We start from the raw sequence: 14,238 nt of genomic DNA on the forward strand, positions 1-14,238 counted from the left end.
TACGCGTAAATAAGAACCTGTCTTTGGTATATAAACATAATGAACTGCGTAACTCGTGTGGCGCATCTCTCGGATATATGGTCTTGGTACCGTAATTTCGTTTGATAGGTTACCGAGGTTCTGAGATACGTGGTCTTTATGCTGTTTATCATCTGGGTATCATGGTTGTGTCTTTTACCGGAAAATAACGGGGACGCAAGTCTAGATCTTCCATGATACCATACATACGTGTAAATATCCTTAATTCTTGATGCATCCGACCCAAATAAGTGATAAACAATCACATGTCCCACAATATTATGTGGGAGTCAAGTTCCTCCTCAATAAGTGATTCTATCACAAATGACTTGCTCCTGTGCCCTTTGCATCTGAAATTCAAATAAGTGAGTATCTCACATTAGCTTATACGTCAAAAACAGATGATAAATGGTATACTCACCAGTAAGATGATCTCTCGCGCATACCTTGATACGGGAGTATATTCTGAGGTGGGTAAACATAGTTACTGTCAGCCTTTAAGACACTTAATTCCATATCTCGAAAACAGTGTTCGAAAGCGTGCTAAAACTTAAGTGGACCACAATACCGTTGAACGTCTTGAACTGTCAATATCATTATTAAAAGATTAAAGCTAAAATGCTATGGCTCTTGTGTTGGGTACTGACAGTAAAACCGATATGATTCCTTTGCTCCGACTTCACAAAAAGATAATTAGTGTAAATATGTTCTTAGGTTTAACCTATTTAATTTAGTTCAAATTGAAAAACCACAAAAAGATTTTGCTTTCTTGTTTCTATGTGCGAGTTATCTTATTAAGAATACTCTAGGGTTGTGAAAATTGTTTAAATAAGTTATTAAATGTTTGTTGTTTAATATTTCAATTGTTTATTCTGGGTATTGGAATTTATTCTTGGGATCCAGGTTTGGGCCGATGTCTCCGGGGTCAAGTTTCTTAATCCGGGGTTAAGTGTTTCAGGTCTGGATCGTTCATCTCAAGATGGAAGATTTGGAGAAGCTGTGTGCATCTGGATCGTTCATCTCAAGATGGAAGATTTGGAGAAGCTGTGTGCGTCTGGATCGTGCATCTGGATCGATCGTGCATCTCAAGACTGGGGAAGCAGTGATTTCTGAAAAGAAAGTGACGGTTGAGATTGCTAAAGTGCTGGATCTGATTTGGCTTGCCAACCTTAGAGAAGCTCATCTGAAGAAGCTTCGGCGCCTGCCTCTAAAGTACAATGAAGAAGATCGTGTTCTAGCGGACCAGTTCATCAAGGTGGTTCAGTTCTGTGTGAAGAACAAGGTCTGGGCAGGAAGCCGCTTCTCGAAGAGAGTATGAAGATCTCAAGAGCAATGAAGACCATGCACTGATCAAGGGGGAGTTTGTTAATGCACTTTAGGTGATAAGTGCATGTCTCCCAAGTTATAGGGTCTTTATTGTACATATGTTGAAAATTAGTCCCAAGTTTATCCTAGGGACATTTTGTCCAAGTTTTAGATGTTTTCTTTAGTCAGAGTTTTTGTATGGACTAAGGTCAGAGTTTGTGTGTGTAGCCTTTGTCTGAGTTTTGTCTAGGCAAAAGGTCTGAGCTTTGTGCTATATGTTTTGTCCGGGCTTTCTAGTTAGTCTTGAAAGTCCGGGCTTTGCCTTGTATATATACCTTTATGTGGAATAGACAAGGCAACGATTCTGTGTGAATTTCTGTGCACCTAACCCTAATCATTGTGTATGTTTTGGCTGGCGGCTGCTTTGTGTGATGACGTCATTTATCTTCATCTTCCTCATCAAGAATACTCAGTGTATTCTTGATTTCTCTCTCAAATCCTTGCATTCTAGTGTTTCATCGGCAGTGGTTGATCATCAGGTGGATTCCGCACACCTGTTGGTTGCTTTAGCTGAGTGAGATCTTGGATTAGGAGGCCTTACATAAGAATACAACAATTATACATAAGACCATCTACTTGTTTTGACATGTAACACCTATAAAGTAGTTTTAGTACATGTGTGGCTTCCATATACAATATCCCTAAAAAAACTAACACCAACTTTCAACTTCTTGCTGTCAAGATTAATACGAACAGATAATATGTCCTGGTTTTTCTCCAGTTGTATTTTCTGTTACATCTTCCACTACATATGTACATGTATATAAAGATAGAGTTGGATGAATAAGAATACACTTCTCATATTTCTCTTATTTTATTATACACAAACTCATCACTACATATGAAAATTGTCTTCTTGTATAGAACCCGAAGTTCTAATTATAAAGAACCCGAAGTTCTCCTAGATTATCCATTATATACCCATGCTTGTTATCAAATGCATGTCTCTTTCTTTTGTAGATTAAATGTCGAACTTATCAAAGCTTTAATTCACCGCACTTGACATCTCGGGTAACAACTACCTCCCATGGACTCTTGATGCTAAAATTCATTTGACAGCAAATAATTTGGGGGAGACAATTATTGATGGTAATCAAACTTCACCTCAAGATCAAGCAAAAGCTATGATATTCCTCCACGATCATCTTCACGAAGATTTAAAGCGGGAATATCTAACTGTTGGGGACCCCCTTGAATTATGGACAAACATCAAAGAACCTTTTGACCACCAGAAGTTGGTCTTACTCCCCAAAGCCCGCTATGAATGGCTTCATTTACGACTACAGGATTTTAAGACTGTCAGTGAATATAATTCGGAGTTAAAATTATGTGGTGAAAAAATAACCGATGAAGACATGCTTGAAAAAACTTTCTCAACGTTATATGCCACAAACATGCTCCTGTCGCAACAATACCGGGAACGTAAATTTACAAAATATTCTGAATTCATATCATGCCTTCTGGTTGCGGAGCAAAACAACAAGCTCCTACTACAAAACCATTAATCGCAACCCGCCGGTGCAAGCCCATTCCCTGAAGCAAATGTCGCCTATTATCAAAGCGAACGAGGTACACGTAGAGGCCACCGACCCAGCAGAGGTCGTGGTCGTGGTCGAGGACTAGGATATACATGGCATCAACAGTCCCAGAACACTAAAAATAGCGATGGTGAATCGAGTCGACATAATATGGGGCGACCATGAAAAGGGAAAAGTAGCGGGAACCAAAGCAACATATGTTATAAATGTGGGATGTCAAATCATTGGTCCTGCACATGTGGCACCCCTAAACACCTCGCTGAGGCATATCAACGCATGATGAAAGAAAAAGGAAAGAATGTTGAAACTAATATGATTGAGGTTACACCTCCAGCCACGATACCAGACGTTCATTTGGATGCATGTGATTTCATTGAAAATGTTCGTGATGTTTAAACATATTTAATGTACCTTTTATGTTTTACTTTTCACATTGTGACCTTTGTATTTGGTTTTGGTTTGAAACTCTTGCAATGTTTCATTTTACTTCTTTGCACTAACTTTTATTTATTTTTATTTCTTGAAAAAAATATATATGCTAGCTCCAGTAGAGCTATTATTGGTGATGAATGTCTGGTATATAGCGGTAGTAGTAATAATATTCTCAAAGATATGAGATTTTTTCTCTTAGTTGTCTCCGGCAGAGAGACTGATTGGTACTATATCTAGTGTCAGTAACCTTATCAAAGGCTCCGGTAGAGCACAAATAACATTATCTTCGGGTACCCAATTAAGTATTGATAATGCATTATATTCTAGTAGATCCAGAAGAAATTTGCTCAGCTTTAAAGATAATCGAAAAAACGGTTACCAACTAAAACAATAGCTGAAAATAAAATTGGATATCTTCAAATTACTTCAAGCAAAAATGGTCAAGAAACCATTATTGAATAATTAGAAGCCTTATCCTCTGGATTATATTGTACTAATATCAATCCTATGGAATCATACATGTTGAGTAACCAAAAGCTGTTAGATAAAGACACATTCAATATATGGCATGACCGTTTAGGTCACCCTGGTAGCATAATGATGAGACGAATAATCAAAAGTGCAACCGGGCACCCTCTTAAAAACTTAAAAGTTTTGCTACCACAAGACTTATCATGTGCAGCATGCTCTCTGGGCAAATTTATTACTTGGCCCTCACAAACTAAATTGATACATGAAACCCCATCATTTTTAGAAATAATCCAAGGGGATATTTGTGGGCCTATTCACCCTCCGTGTGGTCCATTCCGTTAATTCTTGGTCTTAATTGACGTATCCTCAAGGTGGTCACATGCGAGTCTTTTACCTACTCGAAATGTAGCATTTGCCCGACTTCTAGCTCAAATCATACAACTGAGAGCTAATTTCCCGGACAATCAAGGTTCTCCATTCATTGTTGATTTAGTAAATTCTCTATCTAGTCATGTATAACAAATAATTAGTGAAGTTGCTCAAATAATGCATACTCAAAAAGACTATCTAGAAGAAAATACAAAAATATTAATATTACTATAGGTTTGTCTTTCTAACATTATTTCATTAACAAATATGCCTAAGTACGTTTTGACCCGTTATCAACCGGCCATTTTTCCACCACAAACTTTGATTATTAAAGACTTTAACATATAAAATGACCAAAAATGACAATTCTAGTGAAAAATGAGATACAATATTTTAGATGAGAACAAAAAACTTGAATGAGGTTAAAAATTGTGTTTATAAATAATCAGGACAGAGGTTGCTTACCCAACGACTAAAGTACCTCTTTCATGCCCACCTTCCTTATGCACACTATCTTGTTGTTGCTCCTAAGCATCAAAAACACAAATAGTATAAGTTTAATGTTGCCTTTAAAGGACCATTATTTAACATGTAACTTCTTTCATGACCTCATATTGTTCGAAGTATAATCTGTTGCTTGTATTTCATTAAGATTGAAGTCACTGGCCATGGAGTAATCGGATTGCACGTTTGCTGAACTTGAAGAAGAGCCTTCCCCTCTAGCCCGTGCTAGCTTCTCAAATCCCTCTTTTTAAGACAAAAAATAAATCAACAATAAGGCTGTGTTTTTGTGCTAGTCAATTTTTTTATGAACACTTGATTCAGGCTAAGTATAGTTCTAACCTGCTTCCCTCTGGAAGACCTCCTGCTTTTCATCGTATATATTTGCAGCAAGAAATTAGCATCAATTAGAATGTTAACAGATTCATATAATAAGTTTGTAAAATAAATCTTGAAAGAAAACCATCTCAACTGTAATCAGAATCCTCCATCAGTTTCATGGCATCTTCAGTTAGTTGATCAAACACAACTTTTGTTACAACTGATATATTTTCCTTTCTACTACCAGAACTCCTTTCCGCCTTCTTAAAGCTTGCAGAACCTAAAAAGAGAATTATCCTTGAGATGAGATTACCGGCACAATGATAATATGAATTTAACGTGATTGTGTCATCACAAGAAACTTACCGATTCCCCCCTGGTTCAAGCACATCAGCAGTCGTCGGTCTCTTAATATTCCCTCTAGAATGACTTGTAAGGTCAGCAGCTTCAACTTTAATGTATGTGGCCATAGATTGTCTTTGTGCAATATTTGGATTAGAATCGATGCTATCGAGCCATGCATCCTACAAAGATACTTGAAGAATGAGGGTAAAAATAACCTTCATTCCTTTCTTGTTCAAGATTGAAGGGTTCGAGCTGAATTCCAACATCTTCGAGTTGCACATCATCCTGCAAAACGCAACCCCAGTTCTAAGTATATTAAGCAGAGCTTGAAGATCGAATGGCCTCACTAAGGTATACTTTAAGATATAATATATCAAAACATACTAAGGTCAAAATTCTGATTGTAACAGATTTTTTAATGACTAAAGCTATTATTCGATCCATCAGCCACATGTAGCATGTGTATAATAGATCTTAACGTCTCAACAATAATATCATTAAACCATGTTTCAATACCTAAAATACATGTTTCCCAATGTCTTCCTGTTAACATGTTCGAGAACAAATCATACAAAACAGACTAACTGATTTGGAGAAAATAAAAGTATACAAAAACATAACATAATGCAAGCTCCAAGACCGGAAATAAAGATTTAATCAAAATTCCTCATAATGCTTTTCAGAAGCAGCTACGTCATCAAGAAGATCTGCGGTTGCTTCAATATCATACTCTGAGCGTGGATTATAAACCCTAAACAACATTCAACCATTAACCAAAATCAGATGAAACCGTATATATATATATATATATATATATATATATATATATATATATATATATATATAGGATAAGGATCATGTGAGAAGTACTAGGCTAATTGAGAAACGTGAGAAGCATTCTAGACCACACATTTTCCCTAAGCAAAAAAATGCAAAAAAAATAATGTAAAAAAATGCAATTTTTTTTTTTTTTTTTGGAAAATCAGAGGTTTTTCTATAAGGTTTTAATTTTTAATTTTTTTTTAAATTTTGTTTTTAATTTTTATTTTTGAGATTGATACACATGTGTATATTGCTAATCTTTTAACTATATATATATATATGTGTATATTGTCAAATATACATATTTGTATATACATGTTCAAAATTGAAAAATAAGTGTTATTTAGGGTTTAGCATTAGTATTTAGGGTTTAGCATTAGGGTTTAGCCTAGGGTTTAGGGTTTAGCTTTAGGGTATACCATTAGGGTTTAGCAATAGTATTTAGGGTTTAGCTTTTGGGTTTAGCATTAAGGTTTAGTTTTAGCTTTTGGGTTTAACTTTAACTTTAGAGTTTGCATAGGGTTTGGCATTAAGGGTTTAGCTTTAGCTTTAGGTTCTAGCATTAGGTTTTAGAATTAGGGTTTAGCTTTAGGGGTTAGAATTAGGGTTTAGCTTTAGGGTTTAGAATTAGGGTTTAGCTTTAGTGTTTAGGGTTTAGTATTTGTTCTCACAGTTCTCACAATATTTAGCGTTCTCATTTAAACCCTTCCACATATATATATATATATATATAGGCCTAAGTTTACCCATTATGTCATATTTCGAGGCACAAAAATTGGTATTTTTAATAAATGGGAAACTGTGGCTAAACATATCCAATGCCCCAATCCAATTTACAAAAGCTTTACAGATTTTCAAAAAGCTATAGAAACAGCAAGAGAACATTTTGGGGTAAGTGGCTTTTATATAGAACCTGAAGAGGTTCAAACATTTGCAGACATGGCTAAAATTAAGCCAGAACAAATAATTAAAAATCAAGAAGAGCTGATCACTGAGTTACAAGATCAGCTTGTACACCAAGGAAAAAATACACACTCTATACAAGAAAAGATTGAAAATAGTCTGTTAAAACAAAAAATAGGTTTATTGGAAGCAAAAAATACACAGTTATTACAGAAGCTTGAGAAAAAAGATAAAGACAAAACACATTTACACAGGACGTTTGAGTGTTTCAGGACCAGGATTCTTGATACACCTTGGCAGCAAAGCCTAAAACCAATTACAAAAAGATTCCCAGAATTTGAGAATCTTGTTTCACAGAAAGTTTGCAACACCTTTGGCCATTTTTTGTTGTTTTACTGTATAAAGGCCCTACTAACTTTGATAAATTTGGAACAAATTTTCTGGAATAATTGACCAGTCCCAGAAAGGCTTGTATTTGTTTTAAGTTTTCAAATTTTTCTGGGAAATCAAGTATCTTTGTAGAGATATGTGACTGTAATTCTATTTTTCCATTACCTATTTCTAATCCTAAGAAAGATATTTTTCTTTTAAATAGTTCCATTTTTCGTTTGGAAATTACTATTCCATTCTTTTTTATTTCTTCAAACACCTGTTGTAAATGCTTTTCAGGTTCTTGTACTGTTTGGCTTGCTACAAATATATCATCAATATATACTAAACAAAAGTCTTATTTTAAGAAAATACTATCCATAAATCTTTCAAAAATTGAAGGAGCGTCCTTCTGAGCATGTAAAAGCTGTCCATGGCTTAAAACTTTCTTCAAGTTTACTGATTATATCCTGACTTTAAATCAAATTTTGAAAAAACCTTCTTTTTCTGTATAAGATTTAATAAAGTGTCTTTATTGGGAATATTGTATCCATCACTGTATTATCGTTTAGTCTTTTGTAATTGTATACTATTCTTGCTTTACCTCTTTTTATTTCACTATGGTTTCTTACTATAAAGGTTGCTGATCTATGAGGACTTTCTGATTATAATTTTACACAATTTATCAAAAAATATCAGGAAACCCCAGAACTTCCTGATTATTATCCATGGAGGAATTATCACTTGGTAGGTGAAGGACATTATATACAAATCTATGCAAAACCAGTCTGGAGAATGCTTCTACCCTTTGCAGGGAAAGGAGACACCTTACAATTACAACACATTATCAACTTAGAAGACGAAGAAGGCAATAACTTGGAAGATTGTTCTAGTCCACAGTCCATAGACTCAACACACAGAGATTTCTAAAAAGACATGATGAAAGCATTGACCTAAAGAGACAGGTGTACACAGCATTTCTAGACAGATTGTTGCCCAGCACATGCATCTGAAAAAGAATCCATTATTGTAGATAGTGCCTATTGTCTTTTTCTTTCTTTTATTTGTATCCGTTTATTTTTCTGACACTAGAGCAATATGTACAGTGTTTTGTTTGTAGGATAGCTTTTCTTTTTGCCTATATAAGGAATAGAGTGTAGTTGTAAAAATCATCCCAGAATTCAATAGAAATTTCTTGCATACTCATTCATCCTTATGGCACACTAAAATCCTCTCCGTCCCTCCTTAGCCTAACCTCCTAGCCCCTAAGTTTCGTTCATTGTTCTTCATATTATATTCCACCAAAAAAAAAAGAGTCTTTTTTACCTTTTGTTACCCCTTGTTCACCCCGCTGTGCATAAATCTCAAGTTTTACTCAAGCTTCTGCCTTCACATTCAGGAGCCATTTTCTTGTTACCCACTGTAAGAAATTTTTTATTACCCCCCTTATTTACTTTTTACTGTTATATTTTTACTTTTTACTGTTCTTTCTTTTAAAATATTTCTTATATATTTTTGTTATTTCTGGTTATATTTCTTTTTACATATCCATGTTTATATTTCTGTTTATATTTCTGTGTATACTAATAAAAAAAAATTCAAAAAATTAGTATATACCCCCTCTTCACTGTATATACTATAGACTGACTCATTATCTGATTCGTCTGTTTTAATAGCTTCTATTTCATAATCGTGTAGCTGTTCTACTAAGCTAGCCCTTTCTATGTTCTTATTTTTATTAGGACATTTGTTAGCTAAATGTTGTTCTTCTCCACATATAAAACATTTACATCCTTACACACACATATATATATATATATATATATATATATATATATATATATATATATATATATATATATATATATATATATATATATATATATATATATAGGAGAGAGTTTAAATGAGAACATTCATCTTTTGTAACCGGATCAAGGGCAGCCCAAGTAAGGGCCGGTCCACTCTTCTTATACGTACAACACACAATAAGGGGGGTGGTTCCTCATTTGTTTTGCTAAACACCCACACACACAAGGAACCCTAGCTACCTCTGTCTCTCCTCTCGAACTTGACGAACATCCCTTTCATCGGAATTGTGGTGTTCGGTTCAATCCTTGGCCCCTCTCTTTCATCCGGACGTGGTTGATCAAATTGTAGCTTAACTGAACCTTTTCGTGTATCATACCGAGCAACCCCAGGTGAGTTCAATGCATTTTCTCAAGCATGCGTCCCAGTGGTTTGGGGACAACTGGTAAACATTTGGAAGGGAAACATTGGGTAAACAACTTAATCGGTTTTGGTTATTTCCTGGAGGGCAATGGGGGTAATTAGTTGATAGCACTATTAGGTGGGAAACCTCACACCGGGCCGTAAGGACGGGCGTGAACTAATTATCTGCGTATGGCTATGGTTGTTAGAGGCACACTCCTCGGATACATATGGGCACACTCCCTAGGGTATCTAGCGATGGCAACATAGCATCGGTCGTTAAGAGGCACACTCCTCGGTTACGTAAGGGCGTAGTCCCTAGGGTAACTAACATGAGCAACATCGTAACGCAACATTGAATCGCATTAACATACATTTGGTGACAAAACACGTTAACAAAACCTTGAACTCACCAGCGTAGTCTGACACACTTGTTTGCATGCTTGTAGGTCGTTAACCTTGGAACATGGACTTGCTATCTGGGAGTGCTGGAGTGGTCATGGATCGAGGCTTTTGGATTATCTTATATTGATACCTTGGTTTAAGTGTTATTAGGAAACAATTGCTAAATGATTTATTATATGCTTCCGCTACACAACTTTTGAGAATTGATATCATGTTGACATCTTATTTTGGTAATTAATGTCATGACTTATTTAAATGTTTATCATTGGTTCAATGTGATTGGTGGCTCGAACTCTGATGCGTAACACGCCTCGCGGGGTTTCCGCATGTGGAATTTTGGGGGTGTTACAGTTGGTATCAGAGCCACTGGTTATAGTGAACTAGGTTTTAAAACGTTTTTGTAAAACCAGACTATAACCGAACACCTTCGAAAATCGATCATGACACTCAGCTCCAGATTGCAAGGTTCGTCTTTCGTATACTCATTGTACTACGTAACTAGTGGACACTTACATATGATATTGCATGCTGGTACACGTTAAACACGATAGTATGAACTTACGTATCCCTTGCACGTGTTATATGACTGATAGGGTGGTAATTCCCTAAAAATTCGTGACTTATGTTATGTGATGCTATTTGTTTGCTATTCGAGTTGGGGGAACCATTCGACATGAGTTAGGAGGAGCTGAGATGAGCATGCAAATCACAATATTATTGTGGGTGCACACATAGTAATAGTGTGGGGTGCATGCGAGTCCCAGTGAGGCTTAACAAGTGAAGGAGGGGTTCCGCTCTGTTAATTGATCAGTGTGAAACGTAACAAACTAATAGGAGTCATAACAGTGATCGTCTCCTACTCGAATGTGACCTTCTCACCTCTCTTTGAATTCTTTTGAAATCTCAATGTTATCGAGTATCACTTGAACGTCCCTTTGAACGCCTAGCGAACTAAGTAGAATGCTAGGTGCTTGTACGAACGTCCCTGGATGGATGTTGCAGCGTCCATGATTGGTTTAAATCCCTTTTCTTTCCCCCTCACTCCTCTTTGTTGTTGGAACTCAATATACTCACATCTCAGACCCTGAAGGGAGGTCACACCTGCGACACTCTGGAAACCTACCGTGTTTTACCCAGTCAACTTGTAAGAACGATGGGCATAAGGGTAAAATATAGTACTCTACTGACTTCAGCATTTGAACGACTCCAATTGTTAACAATGAACATCAACGATTTGACTCCAAACGAATCCTAAATTCCAGTCAGCAACTTATGGGAGCCGACTTTTAGGAGTCAATCGAAACGTAAACGATGACAATCGACCAGGATGTGGACGGTGTAACTTCCAACACAACGGGTAGCACCCTGGAACTTAGCACGAAATATGTAGAGATGGACACCGTTGGTGAAGGATCGTAGAGTCCTGTTTCGAGCAACAACGTTAGAAGCAACAACTATCGTGACATCAAGGTACTTGTAATAGTAGCTTACAGTATGGAAATGAAGGTGCCTACGGCATGTAATGGCGGTTGATAATTCAAGACGACAACAACCAAGGGAGCGATGACAGTATGGTAGAAATCCGTGTGATTGTAACAATAAGACCGGCAGTGGTACTCGCGAAAGGGTATTTAGGATTGACGTGGGCAACGACAGGACAATAACAACATGGTAGTTTGGATGGATAGCAAATCGCTTCGGCTCGGTTCCGTTTAACCCCTGATGCTTCTTGAAACCAAACCTGTTATGAAACCGGCTGATGGCAGGTCAGCAGAAACCGCATACGTTAGTTGGGATGCAAACTCGATACTGCGGGTGACAGACATTCGACACCGGTGTTACCTCTACTATCCTTGGTAGTTACGACGCAGTAGCTAGTGTTGGTGGGGTATCAGGATATATCGCCCGAACGTACCCTGTAAGAAGAAATTTAGCGTCACTATATGCTCTAAGGTACCAGAGTGGTGGAAAGATTAGCATCATGTCAGTAATGACAGCCTCGAAAGCGCCTATGGAAGGAGGACCTCACTGTATCAGCAACTATATCTAATGATCAGACTAAGTAAGATAGGATCGAGGACCCACCGATTGTTGTGACTCACCTCAAAGTGCAATTGGAGGAGCTTTCAGGTCTACTACCACAACTATTAGTCAGAAACTCAGTGATCTCACGATTAGAGGGAGCTCCGAATACTCATACTCTTACCGTCTTACACCAGGAGGGTTGCAAGAACTGTGTAATCTACTACAAGAATTGTTGCACAAGAGTTTGTTGGACCTAATTCTCACTTCGTGAAGATAAGCCTTTTTGTGTGTACGTACCAATTATCGAGCACCCATCGAGATGACAGTTAAGGACCGTTTGCCGCGGCCATGTATCGAAAACCGATCGACTAGTTACAAGAGACGAGTTTTCATTCGAGGATTAAATTATGAGCGCATTATTATCAGATGGAAACCCAAGGGGAGAAAGTTCTTAAAGAAGCTTACCACACGCAATTCGGCCATATAACTTTGTACTCCATGACCTTTAGAGTGATCATCACACCAGCAGCCTCATGGATCATGCGAACCGACCATGCTATTGGGTGACATTTTGAACCCTTTTCAGGAGAAAAGAACATCATGGACAACTTTGTATCTTATTTGAGAGCTCCTGAGGGAGGAGCCACACCGCGCGAAGTCTTGATAAAGTAACTTCTGAATGCGAGATGTACCCTTTTGGGTCATATAACCAACGAAGTGGGAATGCACGTAAATCTCGCCAAGATGCATCCTGTTAGAGACTGAACGACACCAAAGGTTCCTTCGGGGATGCAGCAACTCCTTGGCCTTGCTAGATACTATCGCAGCTTACTCACCGGATATTCGAAGGTTGCACAGCTTAAATCTCTTTAGTGCAGCAGGGTGTCGCGTTGTGAAAGACAAAACAGCAAGGCGTCTTTTCAGCTTTTGAATTCCAGCCCTACAACTCACTGAGCATCATCTTTACCCGAGGGTGGGGGTGATTCAGTGGTGTACCACGATGGCCCGAATCAGAGTCCCAGTTACACGCCGACGCAACACGAGAGAATAACGACTTACGTACTGAAATTACAAAGAAGAACTGCATGACACACAACTGGTGGTGGAAACCGCGGTCTTTGGAGTTACACGGAGGCATTACTTAGACGGTACCAAATGCGTTGCTTAGACCGATCACAAGGGCCTCCCGTGTACTCTGGTTTCGAAAGAGCTAAATCAGTAAATGGCATCGTTGGATGGAACTTCTGGGTGGATTACGACTGTGGAACCTGAACGTGTATGGACTTTGCAGCTCGCCATCGAGTCTAACCCACCTGACCCAACTCATTCTGTACAAACTAGGGAACTAACGGGAGAGAATTTTCAAGTTGAGTCCATGGGGGGCATGGAAGAGCAACCTTGGTGAAACAAACGATATTCATTAACTCATAGAACGACTATAAATCTCATTTCACAGCAACGGTAGGGAAGTTGTGGTTAGCAAAACACACCGGCTTCGAAAATTCTATTCAACTGGATTTTAAAGAAAGATGTTTGGACATGTAAATCTCGTACTGATGATTGGGCATGAAAACCCGTCTAACAATGTATGGGTATGACTTTTGACTTTGGGAAAAGTCAAGGCAAAGTATAAGAAACTGGCAACACCTATGTGGAAGATGGGAGCAGACTGCTATGAATGCTGCCACTAGTCTAATTACAACTCGAAATGGAAACACAAACAGTAGCAATCGTTGATCGCTGAATGTGACCAGCCCACCTCCTTGCAGTCAAGGGAACTGATGAGTTTTCTTAGCTTGTGAAAATTTCTCTGGAAGAGACGGATTATAGGCATGAGGTGCCAACTCTTATTACCTATTGGACTATACCTAATTTAAGGCGGGCATGGCGCACACCTTTGACTCACGTCTTGACATGAACATTGCTTATTACTATAGGACAATCGAGCAAAGTGACGAACCATCTAAGCACACGAAGGCATGTTGTAAGTATGTGCATAACTGACTTTAGTAAACGTTTGGAAAGGACACTTATCTTGGGGAGAAGCTCTAATGCAGCTGCACCATGATAGTATGCATACAGCCCATGCTGAGGCATAACCTGGACAGTAACTCTAATCTCCTTGCTGGACTAATGTAGTTCA

At 37.8% G+C, this 14,238-nt stretch overlaps 1 long non-coding RNA gene across 2 annotated transcripts; it reads right to left on the reverse strand.

Moving 5' to 3' along the window:
- Positions 1–3,827: 3,827 nt before the first annotated feature.
- Positions 3,828–5,079, reverse strand: LOC110934442. Of its 2 annotated transcripts, none has more exons than XR_002588347.2 (3): positions 5,037–5,079; positions 4,659–4,940; positions 3,828–4,325 (listed from the first exon to the last, which is right to left on the reverse strand). It is a non-coding gene; the product is annotated as an uncharacterized LOC110934442 (long non-coding RNA). The 2 variants fall into 2 exon arrangements; XR_002588346.2 differs by having other exon boundaries at positions 3,828–4,329.
- Between the last annotated feature and the right edge of the window lie 9,159 nt (positions 5,080–14,238).

This window comes from Helianthus annuus, chromosome 4 (genome assembly GCF_002127325.2).
Source record: "Helianthus annuus cultivar XRQ/B chromosome 4, HanXRQr2.0-SUNRISE, whole genome shotgun sequence".
Taxonomy (NCBI): domain Eukaryota; kingdom Viridiplantae; phylum Streptophyta; class Magnoliopsida; order Asterales; family Asteraceae; genus Helianthus; species Helianthus annuus.